We start from the raw sequence: 27,823 nt of genomic DNA on the forward strand, positions 1-27,823 counted from the left end.
GTAATGTAACTCTGAAGTAATGGATGTATACTACTTTCAAAATGATCTTACACATCTACTACAGTGTAATGTAACTCTGAAAGTAAATGGATGTATACTACTTTCAAATGATCTTACACATCTGTCTTCCTGGTGTGTGTACTCTGAAAGTAAATGGATGTATACTACTTTCAAATGATCTTACATCCTTCCTGGTGTAATGTAACTCTGAAGTGAATGGATGTATACTACAAATGATCTTACACATCTATCTTCCTGGTGTAATGTAACTCTGAGGTGAATGGATGTATACTACTTTCAAATGATTTTACACATCTGTCTTCCTGGTGTAATGTAACTCGAAAGTAAATGGATGTATACTACTTTCAAATGATCTTACACATCTCTCCTTCCTGGTGTAATGTAACTCTGAAGATTGAATGGATAATACTACTTTCAAATGATCTTACACATCTGTCTTCCTGGTGTAATGTAACTCTGAAGTGGTAATGTGTATACTACTTTCAAATGATCTTACACATCTGTCTTCCTGGTGTAATGTAACTCTGTAAAATGGATGTATACTACTTTCAAATATCTTATCTTTTGAGCGTGTAATATGTAACTATGAAAGTGAATGGATGTATACTACTTTCAAATGATCTTACACATCTGTCTTCTGGTGTAATGTAACTCTGAAAGTGAATGGATGTATACTACTTTCAAATGATTGTACACATCTTTTTAGTAGTGTAATGTAACTCTGAGTAAATGGATGTATACTACTTTCAAATGATCTTACACATCATCTTTCTGGTGTAATGTAACTCTGAAAGTAAATGGATGTATACTACTTTCAAATGATTGTACACATCTTTTAGTAGTGTAATGTAAGTATGAAAGTGAATGGATGTATACTACTTTCAAATGATCTTACACATCTGTCTTCCTGGTGTAATGTAACTCTGAAAGTAAATGGATGTATATTACTTTAAAATGATCTTACATCTATCTTCCTGGTGTAATGTAAGTATGAAAGTGGATGTATACTACTTTCAAATGATTGTACACATCTTTTAGTAGTGTAATGTAAGTGTGAAAGTGAATGGATGTATACTACTTTCAAGTGATCTTACACATCACCCTAGTGTAATGTAAGTATGAAAGTGAATACATGTATACTACTTTCAAATTATCTTACACATCATCCTAGTGTAATGTAACTATGAAAGTGAATGGATGTATACTACTTTCAAATTATCTTACACCTCTCTCTTCCTGGTAATGTAACTATGAAAATGAATACATGTATACTACTTGATCTTACACATCTGTCTTCCTGGTGTAATGTAACTCTGAAAGTAAATGGATGTATACTACTTTCAAATTATCTTACACCTCTCTCTTCCTAGTGTAATGTAACTATGAAAATGAATACATGTATACTACTTTCAAATGATCTTACACATCTGTCTTCCTGGTGTAATGTAAGTATGAAGGTAAATGGATGTATACTACTTTCAAATTATCTTACACATCTTTTTGTAGTGTAGTGTAAGTATGAAAGTGAATAGATGTATACTACTTTCAAATGATCTTACACATCTGTCTTCCTGGTGTAATGTAACTCTGAAAGTGAATGGATGTATACTACTTTCAAATGATTGTACACATCTTTTAGTAGTGTAATGTAACTCTGAAAGAAGTAAATGGATGTATACTACTTTCAAATTATCTTACACATCAGTCTTTCTGGTGTAATGTAACTCTGAAAGTAAATGGATGTATACTACTTTCAAATGATTGTACACATCTTTTAGTAGTGTAATGTAAGTATGAAAGTGAATGGATGTATACTACTTTCAAATGATCTTACATCAGTCTTTTCTGGTGTAATGTAACTCTGAAAGTAAATGGATGTATACTACTTTCAAATGATTGTACACATCTTTTAGTAGTGTAATGTAAGTATGAAAGAATTGACGGTGTATACTACTTTCAAATGATCTTACATCTATCTTCCTGGTTGTGTAATGTCTGAAAGTAAATGGATGTATACTACTTTCAAATTATCTTACACATCTTTTAGTGGTGTAATGTAAGTATGAAAGTGAATACATGTATACTACTTTTAAATGATCTTACACATCTGTCTTCCTGGTGTAATGTAACTCTGAAAGTAAATGGATGTATATTACTTTTAAATGATCTTACACATCTATCTTCCTAGTGTAATGTAAGTATGAAAGTGAATGGATGTATACTACTTTCAAATGATTGTACACATCTTTTAGTTGTGTAATGTAAGTGTGAAAGTGAATGGATGTATACTACTTTCAAGTGATCTTACACATCACTCATCTAGTGTAATGTAAGTATGAAAGTATGTATACTACTTTCAAATTATCTTACATCACTCATCCTAGTGTAATGTAACTATGAAAGTGAATGGATGTATACTACTTTCAAATGATTGTACACATCTTTTAGTAGTGTGTAATTGGTATGAAAGTGAATGGATGTATACTACTTTCAACTTATCTTACACCTCTCTCTTTAGTGTAATGTAACTATGAAAATGAATACAATACTACTTTCAAATGATCTTACACATCTGTCTTCCTGGTGTAATGTAACTCTGAAAGTAAATGGATGTATACTACTTTCAAATTATCTTACACCTCTCTCTTCCTAGTGTAATGTAACTATGAAAATGAATACATGTATACTACTTTCAAATGATCTTACACATCTATCTTCCTGGTGTAATGTAACTCTGAAAGTAAATGGATGTATACTACTTTCAAATTATCTTACATCTTTTAGTAGTGTAATGTAAGTATGAAAGTGATGTATACCTTTTACTTTAAATGATCTTACATCAGTCTTTCTGGTATAATGTAACTATGAAGAGTCAATGACGTATACTACTTTCAAATTATCTTACACCTCTCTCTTCCTAGTGTAATGTAACTATGAAAGTGAATACATGTATACTACTTTCAAATTATCTTACACCTCTCTTCCTAGTGTAATGTAACTATGAAAGTGAATACATGTATACTACTCAAATTATCTCTTCCTCCTAGTGTAATGCTATGAAAGTGAATACATGTATACTACTTTCAAATTATCTTACACCTCTCTCTTCCTAGTGTAATGTAACTATGAAAGTGAATAGACGTATACTACTTTCAAATTATCTTTTACATCCATCACTCATCCTAGTGTAATGTAACTATGATAGTGAATAGATGTATACTACTTTCAAATTATCTTACACCTCTGTCTTCCTCTGTCCAGTTATTAAAAACTAAGAATTTAAATAGTCTTGCTGTAATCTTTACTTTTCCAATGAAAGACATTTTACATTATTTCATGAACTGTAAGTTTAAGACAGACTATACTGTGATATAAACTGTAAGTTTAAGACAGGTTATACAGTGTTATGAGCTGTAAGTTTAAGACAGGTTATTTTGTGTTATGAATTTTTTTAAGACAAGCAATACTGTGTTATGAACTGTAAGTGTAAGACAGGCTATACTTTGTTATAAATTGTAAGTTTAAGACAGGCTATACTGTGGTATAAACTGTAATGTATTATCTGCATAGAGTTTATATGGTAAAGAAAGAAGAAGTTAACTGTAATTTAAAGACATAATAGAAGAATTGAAACCTTGTGAAAGTCCTAAGTTGGGTTTAATATACGTGTACCTGTAGGTTTATACTTGGGACCCTGACACAGAGGTGTGTGGAGCCCACAGTTAGTAACATAAATTACCTGCTGGTCTCACAAAGAAGGTACTGTATTTTTATCTACATTAAGCACTGTACACTGATTATGTGTATCACCACAGTACATAAAGTATTTCTTTGAATTTGTGTGTGTTTTTTATGTGTATGTGTGTTTTCTTATACCAAAACCACATCAGGCTATTTGCTGAACCCACTGAGAGGAATAGATATGTAGATGACACGATTGAGATTCAGATCTACAGAACACACACTTAATTTTTTCTTCGCATTTAACTCTATACATCCCAACATTAACTTCACATGTGAACAGGAAGAAAGCAATCAAATATCATTTTTAACCTCAAAATTAAAAGAACCAATACACAGTTTAAAACAGAAATCACACCGAAAATCACCCATACTCAACTGTACATTCCTTGGGACTCAGCACATGAAACAAAACAAAATCCGAACATACTAAGAAACCAAATAAACACAGCCATAAAACTATGCTCACCAGATAAAATTAATGATGAATTAGACAAAATAAAACAATACTTCATCAACATCTGTAAGTTTCCTCCACAAACCGTGAAAACATTATATGTACACACATGACAAAATGCAAAATCAACCAACAAAAGTAAATGTATCCCACAATTTAAAACACCATGAAACCATATTCAGCTGCATACCATATATTCTGACATCAGCAGAAAAAATAACCAACATTTGGCAAAATTTAACAACAAATATGACGTCCCAGTTAATACTAAATTTATTCAGAAACCAGGCACAAAACTGGGGTCTATACTATGTTGAACCTACACTGGCAAACACAACAACATTATTTATAAAATACAATGTGATAACTGCCGACTTCTTTTGGAGAAGTAGAAATGAAAAACATATTCAAAGAACACAAAATGTCACCTACACATGTTTTCAGACACTGCAAATCAAATAAACACAACATAACCATAGAAAACACCCAAATGCTAAATAAAGAAACAAACATAAGCAAATGCAAAATTAAAGAGTCTTACTTATACAACAACTCAAGCCAAAATAAACCAATACAAGGAATACCTTTATACCTATATTACTATATTCAACATCTAAACATGCCCTTTGCATTCCTACACTGAATTACACAACCACCTTTAAACATGTGGTCAGTAACCCTTTCTTTCTTTGTGAACCTGACAATGACTGAAGAAGGTCAAAATGTTTTATAATCTCCTACTAGTGCTTTTTCTACACATACCAGCCATTTTTGAATATAAAATTTTCTCTACAAACGGGTTTTCTTGTCATCATGGAGTAGTACTGTAGTATCTTCCTTTGTCTACAATTCTGACTGTAATACAGTCTGCCCATAAGACTGACTGTAATACCATTACCGTCTATCAGACTAACTGTAATACCCATCTTTGAATATCATACTGACTGTAATACCCATCATTGTTTAGAAGATTGACTGTAACAGGCATCACTGTCAATCAGAGTGACTGTAATACCATCACTGTCTATCAGACTGACCATAATACCCATTTCTGTTTATCAAATTGACTATAATATTACCTCATCAGATTGACTATAATACCCATCACTGTTTATAACATTGACTGTAATACTCATCCCATAACTGTAACACTCATCACTGTCTTTCAGACCTACTGTAATACCATCACTGTTTATAACATTGATTGTAATACTCAACACTGTTTATAACATTGACTGTAACACCAATCACTGTTTTATATACATTGATTGTAATACTCATCACTGTTTATAACATTGATTGTAATACTCATCACTGTTTATAACATTGACTGTAATACTCATCCCACTAACTGCTTGTACTCATCACTGTCTTTCAGACTAGTGTAATACCATCACTGTTTATAACATTGGTAATACTCATCACATTTATAACATTGACTGTAATACCATCACTGTTTATAACATTGACTCATCACTGTTTATAAGATTGACTGTAACACCAATCACTGTCAATCAGGTTGACTGTAATACAAATCACTGTCTATCAGATTGACTGTAATACCCATCACTGTTTATAACATTGATTGTAATACTCATCACTGTTTTATAACATTGACTGTAACACCACATCACTGTCAATCAGATTGACTGTAATACCCAACTCTGTCTATGATATATCTTTTTTTTGTTAGTCTGAATATAATAGCTATGTCTTCTAGTCTTGGTACAATATATCTATTAGTTTTTTGTGTACATCTGTCCTACTAGTTAGTAGCTCCTATCTATAATAATAACTAACAATTAAACATAAACCATCATTGTATGCATATCTCTGTAATTTATGTATGTCAGTCTATCTATTATAACTCATCTGTTAGTAAACTTGATGTAACACATTTATACACTTTCTTTATATCAAACTGTTTTGTAGTGTATTGTATACTGTATCAAATGTACATAGTATATTTCTGTATATTGTATCTGTATCAATGCATGTACCTAATTTAAATGATTGTATACTCTTTCAAGCTGTATGTAGTATATTTATATGTATTGTATACTATCAAAATGTACATGTATACTTTATATAATGTATCTTACAATCAACTGGATGTATATATTTATATTAATCTGTATACACACTTATGTGAATTATTTATTTAGTGTATATGGATGTATAAGCTGTATGTAAATATTTATATGTGTATCCTGTATGTAACTCTGAAAGTAAATGGATGTATACTTCAAATGATTATTATCAGTGATATCAAGCTGTAATGTAAGTATGTATTTATATGTTGTTATCTTATCAAGTCTTTGTATGTAGTGTAATTATATGATGTATCTCTGTATCAACTGATGTAGTTATCTTTATATGTATCTCTATCAAGCTGTATGGAGTTATACTTTATATGTCTTCTCTTACAACAGCTGTATGTAATGTAACTTGAAAATGGATGTATACTACTTTCAAATGATTGTACACATCTTTTAGTAGTGTAATGTAAGTATGAAAGTGAATGGATGTATACTTTCAAATGATTACACATCTATCTTCCTGTAATGTAACTATTTAAATGTATACCTGTATCAACTTCTGTCTTATATTTATATGTGTATCTCTGAAAGGCTGTATACTAGTTTATTTATATGTCTATCTGTAGCTAGTGTAATGTAACTGTAAGTAAATATTGTATATTATTTCAAATGATCTTAGTGTATTTATATGTGTATTTGTATGAAAGTATGTGGATGTTTTATATTGATTGTATCATCAAGCTGTAGTAGTCTAATGTATATGTGTACCTGTATCAACTTTTAAAGGATCTTTACATCAGTCATCTGTATAAGCTGTAGTGAGTCATATTTATTATATTATGTCAAATATCAAGCTGTGTAGTCTAGTGTAATTGTGCCTGTATCAACTGAATATGTGTACTCTTTATATGTTACCTGTATCAAAGTGTATGGTCTATGTATATTGTACTGTATCAACTTAAATTATCTTTACTAGTGTACCTGTATAAGCTGTACATGTTTATTTCATAATGTATTTTATCAATCTGTCTCCTGGTGTAATGTAACTATGAAAGTGTATCGAGTATACTACTTTCAAATTATCTTATTTCCATCAGTATCAAGTGTAATGTAATTTATATGTGTGTATACTTTCAAATGTATCTTACATGTCTTCTTATCAAGTGTAATGTCTATAATTAAATGTGTATAGTATCTTTCAAGTTTCATAGTATATTTTAGTTATTGTATGAAGTGTATTTATACAGTCTATCTGTACAAGCTGTGTTTCTGGTTATATGTGTATCTGCAAGTCCAAGACGATGTATTGAATTATTATTGCATACTCACTATCAAGCTGTATGTGGTATATTTATTGTATTATCAGTTCAAGCTTATGTAGTATATTTATAGTGTATTATCTGTATAAGTGTATGTATCTATTTAAGATGTTACACCTGTATCAAGTGTAATGTAACTATTTAAGTGTACCTGTATCAATGTATGTTATTGTTTATGTATACTTGTGCCTGTATCAAGTGTATGAGTCTATTTATATTATTACCTGTATCCAGCTGTATGTAGTCTATTTATTATAGTGTACCTGTATACTGTATCAGCCAGTCTATATATGTGTTCCTTTCAAGTTGTATGTGGTATTTATTATATCTGTGTTTGTATCCAAGCTGTCCAAGGAAAGATATTTTATGTTATTTCATCAACTGTCCAAGTTTATTTTTATTGTATTACATTAAGCTTACATAGGTATTTATATATGTGTCAGTAAGAAAGGTTAGTATATTTATAATTTATCCTATCAAGAAGCAATACGTGGTTATGAATCTGTAATGTATGTAGTGTACTTTGTATATATTGTCAGTATCAAGCTGTACTGGTATCCGCTATATTGTGTATCGGCAAATGTTTATATGATAAATCTATCTGAAGCAAAACTGTATGTAGACAAAATAGAGAATCTGCATCAACATATGTAAGTAATTTATATTTACCGTATCAAGCTTATATGTACATTTTTATATGTAATGCAGTATCAAGCAGTTGTAGTATAAACCACATGTGGTCTGCATGAAGCTGTATTAGTCTATTTATATAGTTACCTGTATCAGCAGTATGTAGTTGTTTATATGTGTGCCTGTATGAAGTGGCAGTTGTACTAAATTTATTATGTGCCTGTACAACTGGTAGTCTATTTATATTGTGCCTGATCAAGCTGAACCAACATTATTTTATATTTACTTGTGATAACTGCCATGGTTTATTATTAATGTGAATTTTGTATCAAGCTGTCAATATGTTTTGCCATCAAATCGGTAAACAGAACATATGTAGTATATTTAATGTTGTATAAAAAATCAAGCATAAATATGTATATTTATAGATGTGTAACTTATGTAACAACTTATAGAAATCTGTAACAAGCTGTATGTCGTATAATTATATATGTATTCAGATCAAAATGTACATAGTTCCTATTTATATATGTATCTTTATGTAGTAGATTTTGATATATGTCTATCTGTAGACAAAGAAGTATGTAGTCAATTTATAGTGAATATCTACACAAGCATGTATGTATTGTGCTGTACATATATTTTGTCGTATCATAAGTGTATGTAATATTTTATATGTGTATCAGTTCTGACTGTATACAGTATGGCATATTTACTATGTTATACCATACTGTATCAAACTGTAAATTATATTTAATGTGTATGACTGTAATCAAGCATATTGTGTAGTCTATTATATATGTGTGTCACTGTATCAAGGCTGTAATACCATCATTTGCTATAGATTGACCTGTATCAATGCTGTATTATGAATTTACTATAATACCTGTCTCAAGCTGTATGATAGACTATAATATGAATACCTGTATAAACTTATGTAATCTATTTATAGTGTATCTGCCCATGTATCCAGACTGTAGTACATTGTATGTAATATTTATATGTACAAGAACTGTATGTGAATGTACAAATGTGTATAAGTATCAATTGTATTATAATCTGTTTATATGTTATTGTAATCTATCAGCCTGTTTATGAGTATTGCTTAATATGTTATCTGTATCAAGACTGTAATAGTCTATTTATATAATTGACTGTAATACAAGCTGTATGTAATCCATTTAATGTGTACCTTATCAGGCTGTATGGTGTCTTGTTATATGTGCCTGTATAACATGTGGTCTATTTGTATATTATTGTTACTGTATCACTGTGTATGTAGATTTATATATATGTACCTGTATCAGGCTGTATGTAATGGTATATTTGTCTGTATCAGATTGTGTAATACCCATCACTGTTTATAACATTTGTAACTATTGTGTATTTATGTTATATCACTGTCTCAGACTGTATGTGGTATATTGTATATGTGTATTGTATCTGGGGTCTGTTATATTCTATCTGTATACAGCGGCTGTTAATGTAGTCTATAATGGTATCTTCATCGATGTTTTACTGTACTGTATATAATATTGCATTGGTATCAAGGCTGTATGTATATACATATACTGTGTATCGGTATCAAAGCTGTATGTAGTATACTTGTGTATCACTATCAACTGTATATAAACTATTTGTATGTGTACCTGTATCATACAAGCTGTATATAGTCTATTTATATATTACTGTATCAAGCTGTAATAGTATATTTATATGTTGCCTGTATCAAGCTGTTTATAGTTATTGTATTATGTGTACCTGTATCAAGGCTGTACTATTTATATATATGTTGCCTGTATCAAGCTGTCCATGGTTTGTATTTTGTATTATTATTTGTATCAAACTGTCCATGAATTAATGTATTTATATGTGTATCGAGTATCAAGCCAAGTGTGTATATTTATATGTATTGTATCAGTATCAAGCTGTGCGTAGTATATTTATGTATGTGTATCTGTATTGTAGTGTATTTATATGTCTATCTGTATCAAGCTGTACATGTATAGGTATAATTGTAATATGTATCAAGTTATTTTACATAGTATATTTATATTATATATTGTATCTGTATGTTAGTGTATTTATATGTCTATCTGTAGCAAAGCTGTATGTAGTCTATTTATATGGTATCTGCATCAAGCTGTACAATGTGGATGTAATTATTATTATTGTCACTATCAAGCTGTATGTAGTATATTTATATATGGTGTATCAGTATCAAGCTTCGTATGTGGCGTTATTTATATGTGTATCTGTATCAAAGCTGTACGTAGGCTATTTATATGTGAATCCTGTATCAAGCTTCGTATGTAGGTAATTTTAAATGTGTATCCAGTATCAAGCTTGTATGTGGGGTAGTGCATATATTATATCCTGTATCCAGCTGTATCGCTCACTACCGGAGAGCACGAGCATGTGTATCAAGCACTGCTGTATGTAGTGTACTATATGTGCTCTTGTATCAAGCTTGCATGTAAGTGAATGGAGTATGTATACCAGTATCAAGTTTCGTATAGTGCATTTATATGTAAATATCCCATCGTATTGTCCATGTAGTGTATTTATATGTGTATTTGTGGTGTATTTGCTTTATATGTCATTTGTATCAAAGCTGTCCATGAATTATTATATATGCTGTATTCGTGTATCAAGCTGTCCATAGTGTATATTTATATGTGTGCCATCCAATTGTAAGCTGTGCGTGAGTATATTTATAATATTATCTGTATGTGAATGTATGTTATATATGTGTATCATGTAGTATCAAGCTGTACATAGTATGCTTTATGTGTGTATCGTTGTATGTAGTATATTTATATATGTGTCTATCTCATCAACCTTAAGGATGCATGTAGTGTACTTATATGTCTATCCGTATGTGTTTGTATGTAGTGTAATTTGATATGTAAAATGTCTTGTGTATCAAGCCGTCCATAGTATTTATTTATATGTATGTCATATTGAAGCTGTATGGTAGTATATTTATTACGTACAAATCTGTGTCATAGCTGTATGTTGTCTTAATACATGTGTAAATCTGTATCAAGCCTGTGGTGAGTACATTTATATGTGTATCCAGGATCAATTGCATGTAGTGTAATTAGTATAAAATATGTGTACCTGTATCAAGCAGGTATGTAGTGTATTTATATATGTGCCTGTAATCAAGCTTGTATGTAGTCTATTATATGTGCAAACCTGTAATCAAGCTGTCCATAGTAGTGTATTTATATGCGTAACCAGTAGTGGATTTGTATCAAAGTGTGTAATCGCTTCATCCATAGTTTATTTATATGCGTGTATTTGTATCAAGCTGTCCTCATAGTGTATTTATATGTGTATCGGTATCGAAGCTGTATGTAGTATATATTTCAATGCATGTGTATCGGTATCAAGCTGTGAAATGAGGTATATTTTATGGTGTATCTAGCCGTAGTGTATTTATATGTCTATCTGTATCATCAAGCTGTGTCGTGGTATAATTATATAGTATGTATCAGGTAATCAAGCTGTACATAGTATATTTATATGTATCTGTATGTAGTGTATTTGCTAATATTGTCTATCTGTATGTAGCAAGCTGTAATGTAGTCAATTTTATATGATTCTCATGCATCAAGCTGTATGTAGTTGAATATATGTATATCGGTATCAAGCATTTGTATGTGAGTATATTTATATGTGTATCAGGTATCAAGCTGTATGTAGTATATTTTATATGTATGTATCAAGTATCAAGCTTGTATGTAGTATATTTATATATTGTAATCTGTATCAAGCTGTATGTGAGTCTATATTTATATGTGTGCATCTGTCATCAAGCTGTACATGTATAATATTTATATGTGTACCTGTATCAAAGCTGCATGTAGTATATTATCATAATATATGCCTGTATCAAGCTGCTATGTATTCTATTTAGCATGTTGTATCTTGTATCAAGCTTGTATGTAATGTCTATTTATATGTGTACCTTGTATCAAGCTGTATGTATTGTTATGTTATAATCTGTATTTGTATCATCGCTGTCCATAATGTAATATTTATATGTTGTATTTGTATCAAGCTGTCCATAATGTTTATTTGAGTATGTGTATTTGTATCAAGCTTGTCCATAGTGTATTTGTAATATGTGTATCAGTATCAAGCTGTCCATGTAGTATATTTAAATGTAATCATCACTGCTTCGTGTACGTCACAGCTGTATGCTAGTATATTTATATAGTGTATTTATATGTATCACATCACTGTACATGTAGTATATTTATATATGTGTATCTTGTATGTGGTGTATTTATATGTCCATCCTGTAGCAAGCTGTGTGTAGCATAATTATGGTAGCTCAGTATCAAAGCTGTTGCATTGTAGTATATTTATATGTGTATCTGTAATCGGTTGTGCATTTTATGTATATCTGTATCAGTATCTGCTTGTATGTAGTATATGAAAGTATGGGTATCTGCAGTAAATGGTTGTATGTGAATTAATAATTACTGTATATCGGTATCACTCAAGCTTGCATGACATCTATGTTATATATAATATCTCGTATCAGCTGTATGTCAGTGTATTTTATATGTTGTATCTGTATCAAGTTTCTGTATGTAGTCTATTTATATATGTAACATCTGTAATCAAGCTTCGTCCATAGTGTATTTATACGTGTACCTGTATCAAGCTGTATGTAGTATTCCTATTTTATATATGTATTTGTACCTGTAAAGCTCCATAGTGTGGTCTATTTATATGTGTACTGTGCACTGCTTCAAGCTGTATGTAGTCTATTTATATGTGTACCTGTATCAAGCTGTCCATGGTGTATTTTTATGTGTGTATTTGTATCAAACTGTCCATAGTTTATTTTATTATATGTATTTGTATCAAGCTGTCCATGGTGTATTGATTTATATGTGTGTTCTGTATCAAAGCTGTTATGTGAATTAATATTTATATGTGTATCGGTATGTAGCTGTATTTATATTATTATCAATTATCAAGCTGTATGTAGTATATTTTATATGTGTATTTGTATGTGGTGTGTATTTATATGTCTATCTGTAGCAAGCTGTATTGTAGTCTATTTTATATGAGTATCTGTATCAAAGCTGTAAGTAGTGTAATTATGTGTATCAGTATCAAGCTGTATGTAGTATATTTATATATGTGTATCAGTATCAAAAGCTGTATGTAGTGTATATTTATATGTGTATCTGTATCAAGCTGTATGTAGTCTATTTATATATGTGTACCTGTATCCAAGCTGTATGTGATCTAATTTTATATGTGTATCAGTATCAAGCTGTAGCTGTAGTGTGTTTATATGTGTACCTGTCAGTCAAGCTGTATGTAGTCTATTTATATGTGTACCTGTATCCAATGAAGCTGTATGTAGTCTATTTAGCATATGTGTACTTGTATCCAAAGCTGTATGTAGTCTATTTATATATTGTACCCTTGTATCCAAACTGTAGCTGTGTAGTCTGTTGTATATGTGTATCTGTATCAAGGCTGTTTATGTAGTGTGTGTATTTATATATTTACCTGTATCAACTGAAGCTGTATGTGTAGTATTTATCATTATTATTTTGCCTGTCATCCAATTTGTACCTGTGGCAGTCTATTTATATTGTGCACCTGTATCATTGCTGTATGTAGTTTATTTTATATGTGTATTTGTCCTGTATCAAGCTGTATGGTGAGGTATACTATTTATAGTAACCTGTATCGTGTATCATGTATATTTTATAGCATTTTATATTGGCCAGCTGGTATAGTGTATTTATATGTGTATCTGTATCAAGCTGTATGTGAGTATATTTATATGTGTATCTGTTATCATCAAGCTGTATGTATATATTTATATGTTGTATCTGTATCAAGCTGTATGTAGTATATTTTATATTGTATATCAAGTATCAGGGACTGTATGTGAGTATATTTATATATTATTGTATCTGTATCAAGCTGTATGTGTATCTATTGTATATGTGTATCACTGTAACCAAGAGCTATGTAGTTGAGGTCTATTTGTATATATGTATCAGTATCAAAGCATTGCAATGGTCATCAGTAATATTATATTTATATTGTATCTGTATCAAGCTGGCAATGTGGTATATAATATATATGTGTATCAAACTGTATATCAGATAGCTGGCCTCAACGTATATTTGCTATATTATTGGCCATCTTTGTATCAAAGCTGTATGTAGTCTATTTATATGTGCACCTGTATCGTGCTGTCAATGTAGTCTGTGTATATGTGTGCCTGTATCAAGAAGCTGTAGTGTTGGTATTTATATGTGTACCTGTATCAAGCTGTATGTAGTGTCTATTATATGTAATATGTATGCCTGTATCAAGCTGTATGTAGTCCCTATTTATATGTGTGTATACTGTATCAAAGCTGTATGTAGTATTTTATATTTATTGTATGCCTGTATCAAGCTGTATGTGAGTATATTTATATGTCTGTATTTGTATCAAGCTGTCCATAGTGTATTTATATGTGTATTTGTATCAAGCTGTCCATAGTTTATTTATATGTGTATTTGTATCAAGCTGTCCATGAGTGTATTTATATGTGTATCAGTATCAAGCTGTATGTAGTATATTTATATATGTGTATCAGTATCAAGCTGTGCGTGTGTATATTTATTTATATGTGTATCTGTATGTAGTGTTATATTTATATATGTGTATCAGTATCAAGCTGTACATAGTATATTTATATGTGTATCTGTATGTAGTGTATTTTATATGTCTATCTGTAGCAAGCTGTATGTAGTCTATTTATATGAGTATCTGCATCAAGCTGTATGTAGTGTATTATTATATGTGTATCAGTATCAAGCTGTATGTAGTATATTTATATGTGTATCAGTATCAAGCTGTATGTAGTATATTTATATGTGTATCTGTATCAAGCTGTATGTAGTCTATATTATATGTGTGCCTGTATCAAGCTGTATGTAGTCTATTTATATGTGTACCTGTATGTATCAGAAGCTGTATGTGATTAAGTTTATTTATATGTGTACCTGTATCAAAGCTGTATGTAGTGTATTTATATGTGTACCTGTATCAAGCTGTATGTGTAGCAAGCTGTCTAGTTTATATATATGTGTACCTGTATCAAGCTGTCCATAGTGTATTTATATATGTATTTGTATCAAAGCTGTCCATGGTTTATTTATATGTGTATTTGTATCAAGCTGTCCATGGTAGTGTATTTATATTATATGTGTATCAGTATCGAAGCTGTATGTGGTATATTTATATGTGTATGTGTATCAAATCTGAAGCTGCTGCATTAGTATATTTATATGTGTATCTGTATGTAGCTGTATGTATTGTGTATTTATATGTGTATCTGTATCTATAATGGTATGATGTATGTAATATTATCATTTATCAAGCTGTACATCGGTATCAATTTACAATAGTGTAATCTGTGTATCAGTATCTGTGTACATTGTATTTATATGTCTATCTGTATTTACATGCTATCTGTAGCAAAATAGCTGTATAGTAGTCTATTTATATGAGTATCTGCATCAAGCTGTATGTAGTGTAATTATATGTGTATCAGTATCAAGCTGTATGTAGTATATTTATATATGTATATCAGTATCAAGCTGTATGTAGTATATTTATATGTATTATCAGTATCAAGCTGTATGTGGTATATATTTATATGTGTATCTGTATCAAGCTGTATGTAGTCTATTTTATATGTGTACCTGTATATCAAGCTGTATGTAGTCTATTTATATGTGTACCTGTATCAAGAAGCTGTATGTAGTGTATTTATATATGTGTACCTGTATCAAGCTGTATGTAGTCTATTTATATGTATTTACCTGTATCAAGCTGTATGTAGTCTATTTTATATGTGTACCTGTATCAAGCTGTATGTAGTATATTTATATATTGTATTTTGTATCAAGCTTGTCCATAGTGTATTTTATATTGTATTTGTATCAAGCTGTCCATAGTGTATTTTATATGTGTATTTGTATCAAGCTGTCCATAGTTTATTTATATATGTGTATTTGTATCAAGCTGTCCATAGTGCATTTATATATTGTATCAGTATCAAGCTGTATGTAGTATAGTTATATATTGTATCAGTATCAAGCTGTATGTATGTATGTTTATATGTGTATCTGTATGTAGTGTATTTATGTCTATCTGTATCAAGCTGTATGTGTTGTATAATTATGTGTATCAGTATCAAGCTGTACATGTAGTATATTTATATGTGTATCTGTATGTAGTGTATTTATATGTCTATCTGTAGCAAGCTGTATGTAGTCTATTTATATGAGTATCTGCATCAAGCTGTATGTAGTGTAATTATATGTGTATCAGTATCAAAGCTGTATGTGAGTATATTTATATATGTGTATCAGTATCAAGCTGTATGTAGTATATTTATATGTGTATCTGTATCAAGCTGTATATAGTCTATTTATATATGTGTACCTGTATCCAAGCTGTATGTAGTCTATTTATATATTGTACCTGTATCAAGCTGTATGTAGTGTATTTATATGTGTACCTGTATCAAGCTGTATGTAGTCTATTTATATATGTGTATCTGTATCAAGCTGTATGTAGTCTATTTATATGTGTACCTGTATCAAGCTGTCCATAGTTATATTTATATGTGTATTTGTATCAAGCTGTCCATGGTTTATTTATATGTGTATTTGTATCAAGCTGTCCATAGTGTATTTATATGTGTATCTGTATCAAATGCTGTATATAGTATGTATATGTGTATCTGTATCAAGAAGCTGTGTGCAGTATATTTATATGTGTATCAGTATCAAGCTGTGCACGTGAGTATATTATATGTGTATGTGTATCTGTATGTAGTGTATTTATATGTGTCTATCTGTGTATCAAGCTGTATGTAGTATATTTATATGTGTATCAGTATCAAGCTGTTACATAGTATATTTATATGTGTATCTGTATGTAGTGTATTTATATGTGTATCTGTATCAAGTTCAAGCTGTATGTAGTCTATTTATATGTGTATCTGCATCAAGCTGTATGTGAGGTGTAATTATATGTGTATCGGTATCAAGCTGTATGTAGTATATTTATATGTGTATCAGTATCAAGCTGTATGTAGTAGTATTTATATGTGTATCTGTATCAAGCTGTATGTAGTCTATTTGTATATGTGTACCTGTATCCAGAAGCTGTATGTAGTCTATTTATATGTGTATCTGTATCAAGCTGTATGTAGTCTATTTATATGTGTACCTGTATCAAGCTGTATGTAGTGTATTTATATGTGTACCTGTATCAAGCTGTATGTGGTCTATTTATGTGTACCTGTATCAAGCTGTATGTAGTCTATTTATATGTGTACCTGTATCAAGCTGTATTGCTGTAGTCTATTATATATGTGTACCTGTATCAAGCTGTATGTAGTCTATTTATATGTGTAGTATATCTGTATCAAGCTGTATGTAGTATATTTATATATGTGTACCTGTATCAAGCTGTATGTAGTATATTTATATGTGTATCTGTATCAAGCTGTATGTAGTATATTTATATGTGTATCTGTATCAAGCTGTATGTAGTATATTTATATGTGTATCAGTATCAAGCTGTATGTAGTATATTTATATGTGTATCTGTATCAAGCTGCATGTGTAGTGTATTTATATGTGTATCAGTATCAAGCTGTATGTAGTGTATATATATGTGTATCAGTATCAAGCTGTATGTAGTATATTTATATGTGTATCTGTATCAAGCTGTATGTAGTGTAATTATATGTGTATCTGTATCAAGCTGTATGTAGTATATTTATATGTGTATCTGTATCAAGCTGTATGTAGTATATTTATATGTGCATCTGTATCAAGCTGTATGTAGTGTATTTATGTGTATCAGTATCAAGCTGTATGTAGTATATTTATATGTGTATCTGTATCAAGCTGTATGTAGTGTAATTATATGTGTATCTGTATCAAGCTGTATGTAGTATATTTATATGTGTATCTGTATCAAGCTGTATGTAGTATATTTATATGTGTATCTGTATCAAGCTGTATGTAGTATATTTATATGTGTATCTGTATCAAGCTGTATGTAGTATATTTATATGTGTATTAGTATCAAGCTGTATGTAGTATATTTATATGTGTATCAGTATCAAGCTGTACGTAGTATATTTATATGTGTATCTGTATCAAGCTGTATGTAGTGTAATTATATGTGTACCTGTATCAAGCTGTATGTAGTGTATTTAGATGTGTATCTCTATCAAGCTGTATGTAGTGTATTTATATGTCTATCTGTATCAAGCTGTATGTAGTATATTTATATGTATATATGTATCAAGTTTTCCATATTATATTTATATTTACTGGTAAGTTAGATCAGGTTTTAAAACCAAAAACACATTGGTGCCAAATGTGTAACTTCATGACCATGAAAACCTTTCATGTATTTGAAACACCTCTCAGTATTTTAGTAGCCAATTCTATTTGATAAGGAAAAATAAAATTTATTAATATTAGTACAGATAATAATTATAAATATCCATGTTTCTGCATAAAATCTGCATATCTAACAGTGTGCCATTTGTTTGATGTTCCTTGCTAAAGATGTTACCACAAAGGTCCAGTAATTTATATAAAAGGATTTGCCACTTACAACTAATCTACTGTTGAGTTAACTTTATGGAAGTGCTTGAGTTTTGGATGTATTTGTGAAATTCATTGTTTCAAGTTTGTTTGTTTTTTTTAATTATTGTCAATTACCCCATTTCTTGAGTTTCAGAAATTTTTGTTACAGTTTTGATTGCTGTCAATAACTGAACAGTTAGAGTTACAGAAACTCCTGTTAGGTTATTTACTGTTATTAGCAGTTCAACATCTCAAGTTACATAAACTTCTGTGAAGTTATTTACTGTCACTAACAGTCCAACAACTGGAGTTACAGAAACTCTTGTTAGGTTATTTACTGTTATTAACAGTCCAACAGTTGGGGTTACAGAAGTTGCTAGTGGATTCTGTTTAATACTTGAGAACTTCTAAACTGAGTTAACTTTCTTCTGCCATTTATGTTGAGAACTATTACAATATCATTTATGTTGGTCACAACAAGGAATATAAAACACATTTAAATAGTAACACCATTACTTATTTTAAAGTATTTAAACAAATATGAGCTTATAGGAACCAGTCATTTGTTAACCTGTTTCACAAGTGGTATGATAGAATGCATCTGTGAAAGATAACAACAAAGTGATGGTAATAGGGCTTGTCTGTGAAACTTAACATCATTATAGAAGTTTGTCATTTGTTGTACAAGTTTAAAATGTAAGTTTGTTTGTGGTAGTAATATATTAAAGCATATAAACAATGGATTTTTTAACATAAAGGTAGAAATGATTTGTTTTGAAGGTTATTTTTATTTAAAAGAAACAATTATTATCAACTAATCAAGTTATAAAACACTTTCTGCTACCTATAAATCCTACAATGATAAACTGACTTATAAGTAAGACAAACAAGATAAATTTATAAAAATATTATTATTAATGAGTTACAATTAACTTGACAGTTTTATAATTTTATCATGTTTTCTTCATATAATTTGTACTTAAAAAGACCAACATTACCAAGAACCACTCTTTATAATTATTTGGGTAATGTTGATAAATACCAGACAATCAAAAGAATGGCAAAATGTTTTATTTATTTTCTTAAGAACCTCATTTACATAGAAGTTGTTTGTTGTGTGTGTCTATAAACAACAGTATGTGTAATATAGTGTAATTCAACCTGGGAAGTTTATCTAATTACAGAGTGTTTATATTGTTTGATGAAATTATACATCTATTGCCTATCTAGGTGGTAATTTAATATATAATGCTTTCTGTAAGTTTGACTGTTGTATATAAAATAATATTTTTATTATGTTCATCAGTAGATTATTATTGTTGTTACTGGAAACAGCAGTTAACAATTTACACTGTTGTAAAAAACAAAATTTTTTAATAAAAGTGAATGTTTCTCTCCATTTATTGGTAACATAAGTTTTATTTTAACCAAATGAATCATTTGATATGAAATTTGTTTATTTACATAACACCCAAATCCTGCTATAACCAGCCCATCCAGGTGGTTAGGGTGTTCCTATTATAATCTGAAGGTACCAGGCACAAGTCCCCGTCACACCAAACATGCTTGCCCTTTCAGCCATTAGAGCATTATAATGTGGTAATCAATCCTTCTATTTGTTGGTAAAACAGTAGCCCAAGAGTTGGTGGTTAGCTGTGATGACTAGCTGCCTTCCCTCTAGTCTTACACTTCTATATTAGGGATGGCTAGTGCAGATAGCCCTCATGTAGTATTGCACAAAATTAAAAACAAACAAACAAACTGCTGTAAGAACAAAAACAGTTTAAAGTTTGGAATATGGTATATATTTCAGGTTCAACCCACACTCTAATGTCTTGATTTTTTTGTTTCTACCTTAATCTGTTGTATTTAAGGAATTTTCAAATGAAAGATAAATATGTAAGCATATATGTTATTTGGTAATGACTTTTGTAGTTAATTTAATTAGTTGATATAAAAGCTCTGTTACAAATATGTAATGTTTAAACAAACTCAAAATATCAACAGGTAAATGTTTCTCAAAATGTTGTTCATGTACTGTGTAACAATGTGTAGTGAGGATATTTAATATTTGCTAGTTTTTATCAGTTAGGAGATGGGCTAGCTACATGGGGTGTGTAACACTGTGTAGTGAGAATATTTAATATTTGATTGTTTTTATAAGGAGATGGGCTAGGTACATGTGGTTTGTAACACTGTGTAGTGAGATTATTTAATAAGTTTTTATCAGTTAGGAGATGGGCTAGGTACATGTGGTTTGTAACAGTGTGTAGTAAAGAAAGAAAACAAACATCTAGTAATGGTACAAGAAGAGTAGGATAGTCTGTAACAGGATTTAATGAAAATAAACCTTTACATTAGTCAGTGGCAACTTTATGTTTGTATGGTCTACTACCTGTTGTAGCATAACAGTTTTCACATACATGCTCATATTAGAAGTAGACTTTGTTTCAATTTCTGAAGGATGGAGATGCCCAGTTTGAAACCATCCACTTGACCAAAAAGGACACTTTCTCATAAGGACTGGACAAGAGATGAGTCTTATGTCGTGCATCAACTCTCCAGTTTTCAATGAGAATGTGACATTGAGTGCCTGTCTTTTAGCCATCTCACCAGTATTTACATAAGTTGAATATATCATAAAAATATTTGGAAACTTTGCAAAATAAAACTTTAAAGATACTATATGTTTTTTTTTATGTATCTCTATTCATTATGTTGTGAATGTATTTCTTTTATGTATTTCCACTACCAGTATCTTTCTAGTATTTACATCTGTTTTCATACCTGTACTGCCCTATGAATATTTCAAAATGTATATTTCAAGCAAAATATTAGTTGTGTGATGATTTTATATTTTCAGGGTAAACCAAACTTCATAAATCAGTTGAAGAACACTTTTACTGTCTCATGTGATATTGAGTTTACAGCTCCAACAATATAGTTTTACTGCTTTAGTTGCATTTTGTGTACAACATGGGCACAATATTTCTACATTTTACTGTTTTAGTTTATCTTGTATGTATAACTTTCTCCTGAACCATTTACTTGTTACTGCCTAGAAAACAATAGAAGTTTCGTTTTTCTTCATTTCCACAGCCTTAGTAAAAATATCAAGGTTTATTATTATGTATGTATGTCTTATGTATATTATGTATTTTCACATAACAGCCATATCATTTGTTGATCCTTTAGTATCAGTAATTACTCATTTCTTCCTTCTCTACAACGTGGTTAGTAATGCCCAGCCTTAGTGTATTAGGTTAATTCTTTAGTTATCTGTCAGTAATTACTGTTTTCTTCTTTCTTTACAGCGTGGTTAGTAGTGTCCAGCCTTAGTGTATTAGGTTAATTCTTTGGTTATCTGTCAGTAATTACTGTTTTTTTTCTTTCTTTACAACGTGGTTAGTAGTGTCCAACCTCAGTGTATTAGGTTAATTGTTTAGTTATCTGTCAGTAATTACTGTTTTCTTCTTTCTTTACAACGTGGTTAGTAGTGTCCAGCCTTAGTGTATTAGGTTAATTCTTTAGTTATCTGTCAGTAATTACTGTTTTCTTCTTTCTTTACAACGTGGTTAGTAGTGTCCAGCCTTAGTGTATTAGGTTAATTCTTTAGTTATCTGTCAGTAGTTACTGTTTTCTTCTTTCTTTACAACATGGTTAGTAGTGTCCAGCCTTAGTGTATTAGGTTAATTCTTTAGTTATCTGTCAGTAATTACTGTTTTCTTCTTTCTTTACAGCGTGGTTAGTAGTGTCCAGCCTTAGTGTATTAGGTTAATTCTTTAGTTATCTGTCAGTAATTACTGTTTTCTTCTTTCTTTACAACATGGTTAGTAGTGTCCAGCCTTAGTGTATTAGGTTAATTCTTTAGTTATCTGTCAGTAATTACTGTTTTCTTCTTTCTTTACAACGTGGTTAGTAGTGTCCAACCTTAGTGTATTAGGTTAATTTTTTAGTTATCTCTCAGTAATTACTGTTTTCTTCTTTCTTTACAGCGTGGTTAGTAGTGTCCAGCCTTAGTGTATTAGGTTAATTGTTTAGTTATCTGTCAGTAGTTACTGTTTTCTTCTTTCTTTACAACATGGTTAGTAGTGTCCAGCCTTAGTGTATTTGGTTAATTCTTTAGTTATCTGTCAGTAATTACTGTTTTCTTCTTTCTTTACAGCGTGGTTAGTAGTGTCCAGCCTTAGTGTATTAGGTTAATTCTTTACTTATCTCTCAGTAATTACTGTTTTTTTCTTTCTTTACAGCGTGGTTAGTAGTGTCCAACTGTAGTGTATTAGGTTAATTTTTACTTATCTCTCAGTAATTACTGTTTTCTTCTTTCTTTACAACGTGGTTAGTAATACCCAGCCTTAGTGTATTAGGTTAATTGTTTAGTTATCTGTCAGTAGTTACTGTTTTCTTCTTTCTTTACAGCGTGGTTAGTAGTGTCCAGCCTTAGTGTATTAGGTTAATTGTTTAGTTATCTGTCAGTAGTTACTGTTTTCTTCTTTCTTTACAACATGGTTAGTAGTGTCCAGCCTTAGTGTATTTGGTTAATTCTTTAGTTATCTGTCAGTAATTACTGTTTTCTTCTTTCTTTACAGCATGGTTAGTAGTGTCCAGCCTTAGTGTATTAGGTTAATTCTTTACTTATCTCTCAGTAATTACTGTTTTTTTTCTTTCTTTACAGCGTGGTTAGTAGTGTCCAACTGTAGTGTATTAGGTTAATTTTTTACTTATCTCTCAGTAATTACTGTTTTCTTCTTTCTTTACAACGTGGTTAGTAATACCCAGCCTTAGTGTATTAGGTTAATTGTTTAGTTATCTGTCAGTAGTTACTGTTTTCTTCTTTCTTTACAACATGGTTAGTAGTGTCCAGCCTTAGTGTATTTGGTTAATTCTTTAGTTATCTGTCAGTAATTACTGTTTTTTCTTTCTTTACAGCGTGGTTAGTAGTGTCCAGCCTTAGTGTATTAGGTTAATTCTTTACTTATCTCTCAGTAATTACTGTTTTTTTCTTTCTTTACAGCGTGGTTAGTAGTGTCCAACTGTAGTGTATTAGGTTAATTCTTTAGTTATCTGTCAGTAATTACTGTTTTCTTTACCACTATGTAACTAGTGTGTATATTTATTATTTGTAATGACATCATAAATTCCCATTTGTTTTACAATGACTCCAGCATCATTCCTTGGTTATTATAAAATAATTAATATGTTACTCATTGTGATAATACTGTATTTTTTGTTTTCTCTTACATTATATACTATGGATCCTCTGAAGATTAATGGAAAACTAATATCACAAACGTTATTTAACTGAGTTTACAAATTGATTATTATCCTTGATTCTGGTCATTTTGTGTTCCATTATCTAGTCTTTAATACAGAACACATTGTACTTTATATTTTTAAAATACATTCCATTTCTGTGTGATATTCATTGATGACTCTACTTTGGATCTTTTAGGCTAGACAACTGTATAAGACAAGGTTTGGTAGTGTAAAGAAAATATTTTTCTACAAAAGTAGAAGTGTGTTTCTTAATTTGAAAATATTTGGATTCTTCCATACTGTGCATTTCTGGTTCCATATTTGTGTTTCACAAAGTATGCAGGAGTAATACTGTGCATGGTCTACATTGTGACATGCATTGGATGAGTAAAAACTAGTCATATTTAATATTAAACTTTCAATGGTTATGTTGTGAGATTTAACATTTTGAGTGTTACTTTTGTTAGATTTAGGCTTAACAAAATTAGTAAGTGTGAGAATATTATGCATATTATTTTTAGGTGTAATGAGCTTATTTAAGCTCTATAATTATTGTAAACATGTTGTATGTTAGAAGTTCATTATTGATGCTTTAAACTTACAGGACTCTTTTAGTCTATATTATTAGTAATCTAAAACCAGTGTACGTTTAGTAATCCAAAACCAGTGTACGTTTAGTAATCCAAAACCAGTGTACGTTTAGTAATCCAAAACCAGCGTGCGTTTAGTAATCTAAAATCAGTGACAGAAATATGATCCTAGTTTATTTAGAATAGTAATTTATTCTAGCTATTATTATTCCAATATTCTAATGCAAATTACCTCCATTAAATGTTGCTGTAACTGTTTCAGAAGTGGAACAACATTAAGTGAGTTTTGTGTTTGTTCTAGTCAAAGCACATCTGGTACAACTCTTAGCGTTTGATTTTAAACATGTTTATAGTCACGTCTGATAAAACTTGTTCAACTTATCTGTCAAGTTGTGTATGGTTTTGTTGTACAGTTTCATTATTATCTTTTATTAACTTACCATAAAAGAAAATTGTTCTATTGTACTTTTTCTTTGTAGCCAACATAATGTTTTGAATAAAGAATGGTTTGTGCTGAAATGTATCTGTAAGGTGACAAATAACAAAAGAAACATTCTGACTATTTAAAATATATATCCAGGTGTTATACAACACACTGACCAGTAAGTTTCATAGGAACATCCGAACTAATATGCACATTTAAGTTGCCATGTGTTTCAGAAATAGTGACTGCTACAACTATGTAACTGACTGCATATCACAGTAATAATCTCCAAAGTTAGAATGTATCTATGTGGCCACAGAACATCACAATGAGTGACCTTTTGTCATAGGAACATTATAATCTGAAATCATATATATGCAAGTGGCCACATGTCAAATGAACATTCTTAATAACAGACCTAAAATCTTTGATAAACATTGTGTTAACTTCAGTTTCTCCAACATACATATTTACAGAAGTAGTTTTTTATTTACTCTGACCAGCTTCGTAACACCGAACGATGTTAAAGTTAACAGACAGAATGTCCTGCCTTTTTCATGTCAAAACAATCAGTATTGGATGTAAGATTTCAAGAAAGAAGAGAATTTTTCATTGATGGAATATATAATTTAAGTATACATCTTTTATATAGATGCACCCAGATAACATATTAAATGTAATATTATATAAACTTATATTTTGTTAGAAAAGGGCACAAAATTATGAAAAGTGGTGCATGCCACTGAATCTGTAAGAAACAACAGTCATCATGTAACTAACTACTCTGTCCAGTATTAGCAGACATTTCTGTATAGGATTACGGAGAAAACAGAATCCATATTACCATAGAAACAGAGAGCCACAACAGATTACCATTCCTGTTGTGGTCCCACTTAACTTCCTCCAACAATAAAAAGCTTTAATCAACAGAATCCATATTACCATAGAAACAGAGAGCCACAACAGATTACCATTCCTGTTGTGGTCCCACTTAACTTCCTCCAACAATAAAAAGCTTTAATCAACAGAAGCCATATTGTTATAGAAATAGAGACATAACAGCCTACTGTTCTTATTGTGGTTCCACTCTCCTTTTGACAACAACCAAACAACAGTAACCATGTTACTACGGGAATGGAGAGCCACCACATTCTTAGATGTTTCCATTAACAAACACAGTGAGCCATTGCTGCATAACAAGAAACAAACAAACAAACAAAACTTGTAATGACATATATATACAGTTCTGCTCAAATCTTCACATTTATTAAACACACCATCATCCAATATCAACACAACAAACACACACAAGGAACAATGAATTCAATCAGATTGCACAACATGGTACGTATTTTAAACAGAGTAGCAATGCAACAACATTACCCTGAAGACCAATGGGAAAAATCAACTCTTACCAAACAAACTTTCCTAAATAGATCAAGATATACTGGAATTTTACAGCTCACTGAGATATGTTATTTCAAAATGAAAAACTATTACAGAACACACATACATTGCTGTCAAATGTAAAAACAATATTACAGAATACACATCACTCTCAAATGTGAAAACAATATTACAGAATGACATACATCCCTGTCAAATGTAAAACCAGTACTATAGAACACACATCACTACCAAATCTAAAACAATATTACAGAACACACATCCCTGTCAAATGCAGACATTCAGCTTAGTCTTTGCCATTAATTAAGAAATCTAGCAGTACACTTGGATATATTGTTATAAATACTAAACAAATCTCACAGTATACTCAAATATATTGTTATATTGGGTAAACAAATCTTACAGTAGACTTAGATGTATTGTTATCATTACTAAACAAATCATACAGTATACTCAAATATATTGTTATATTGAGTAAACACATCTTACAGTACACTTAGATATATTGATACAATTAGTAAACAAATCTTACATTACACTTAGATGTATTGTTATAATTAGCAAACAAATATTATAGTATACTAATATATATTATAATTACTAAAATCTTTCAGTGTAATTAGGTATATTGTTATACTAATATAAACTCTTCAAAAAAAGAAACGCAAAAGGCAAAATTTGAGACAAATTGTTAACAAGTTTATTCCGGGTAGTTCTGTATGACATGTGTGAAACTTTGCACATTCACTGCTGAACATCCAAAGTCTACAAAGGCAAAGTCCACGCTTACTAGTTGAAGTTTAACGTCAATAAAGAGTATGCCCCCCGTGAGCATCAATAACTGCTTGGCATCTCCTGCCCATGGAAGCGATGAGATGACGAATCACATCCTGTGGAATGGCTGCCCACTCAGCCTGCAAAGCTGCTGCAAGCTGAGGTAGAGACTGCGGTTGAGGTTGTCGCCGTCGCAGACGTCGGTCCAACTCGTCCCAAAGATGTTCGATGGGGTTTAAATCTGGTGATCTGGAGAGCCAGGGAAGAACGTTGATGTTGTGGTGTCTCAAGAAGACAGTGGTAAGTCGGGCTGTGTGAGGACGGGCGTTGTCATGTTGAAAAACGTCGTTGACGTTCACCATGATGGTTTGCACATGGGACCTAAGAATCTCGTCGACGTATCGTTGAGCCGTAAGATTCCCTCGAATGTGCAAAAGGTCTGTTCTGGCATTGTAGGCAATGGCAGCCCACATCATGATGCTGCCACCACCAAAGCTGTCAACT

The 27,823-nt window shown here is 30.7% G+C and overlaps 1 long non-coding RNA gene across 3 annotated transcripts; it reads left to right on the top strand.

Moving 5' to 3' along the window:
- The first annotated feature begins 3,744 nt into the window (after positions 1-3,744).
- Positions 3,745-25,233, top strand: LOC143241940 (uncharacterized). 3 transcript variants are annotated; one of them, XR_013022354.1, is made up of 4 exons: positions 3,745-3,780; positions 21,332-23,151; positions 23,236-23,746; positions 23,831-25,233. It is a non-coding gene; the product is annotated as an uncharacterized LOC143241940 (long non-coding RNA). The 3 variants fall into 3 exon arrangements; XR_013022355.1 differs by lacking the exon at positions 3,745-3,780 and having other exon boundaries at positions 21,285-22,215; positions 22,302-23,151; XR_013022353.1 differs by lacking the exon at positions 3,745-3,780 and having other exon boundaries at positions 21,283-23,151.
- Positions 25,234-27,823: the final 2,590 nt, after the last annotated feature.

This window comes from Tachypleus tridentatus, unplaced genomic scaffold (genome assembly GCF_004210375.1).
Source record: "Tachypleus tridentatus isolate NWPU-2018 unplaced genomic scaffold, ASM421037v1 Hic_cluster_1, whole genome shotgun sequence".
Classification (NCBI taxonomy): domain Eukaryota; kingdom Metazoa; phylum Arthropoda; class Merostomata; order Xiphosura; family Limulidae; genus Tachypleus; species Tachypleus tridentatus.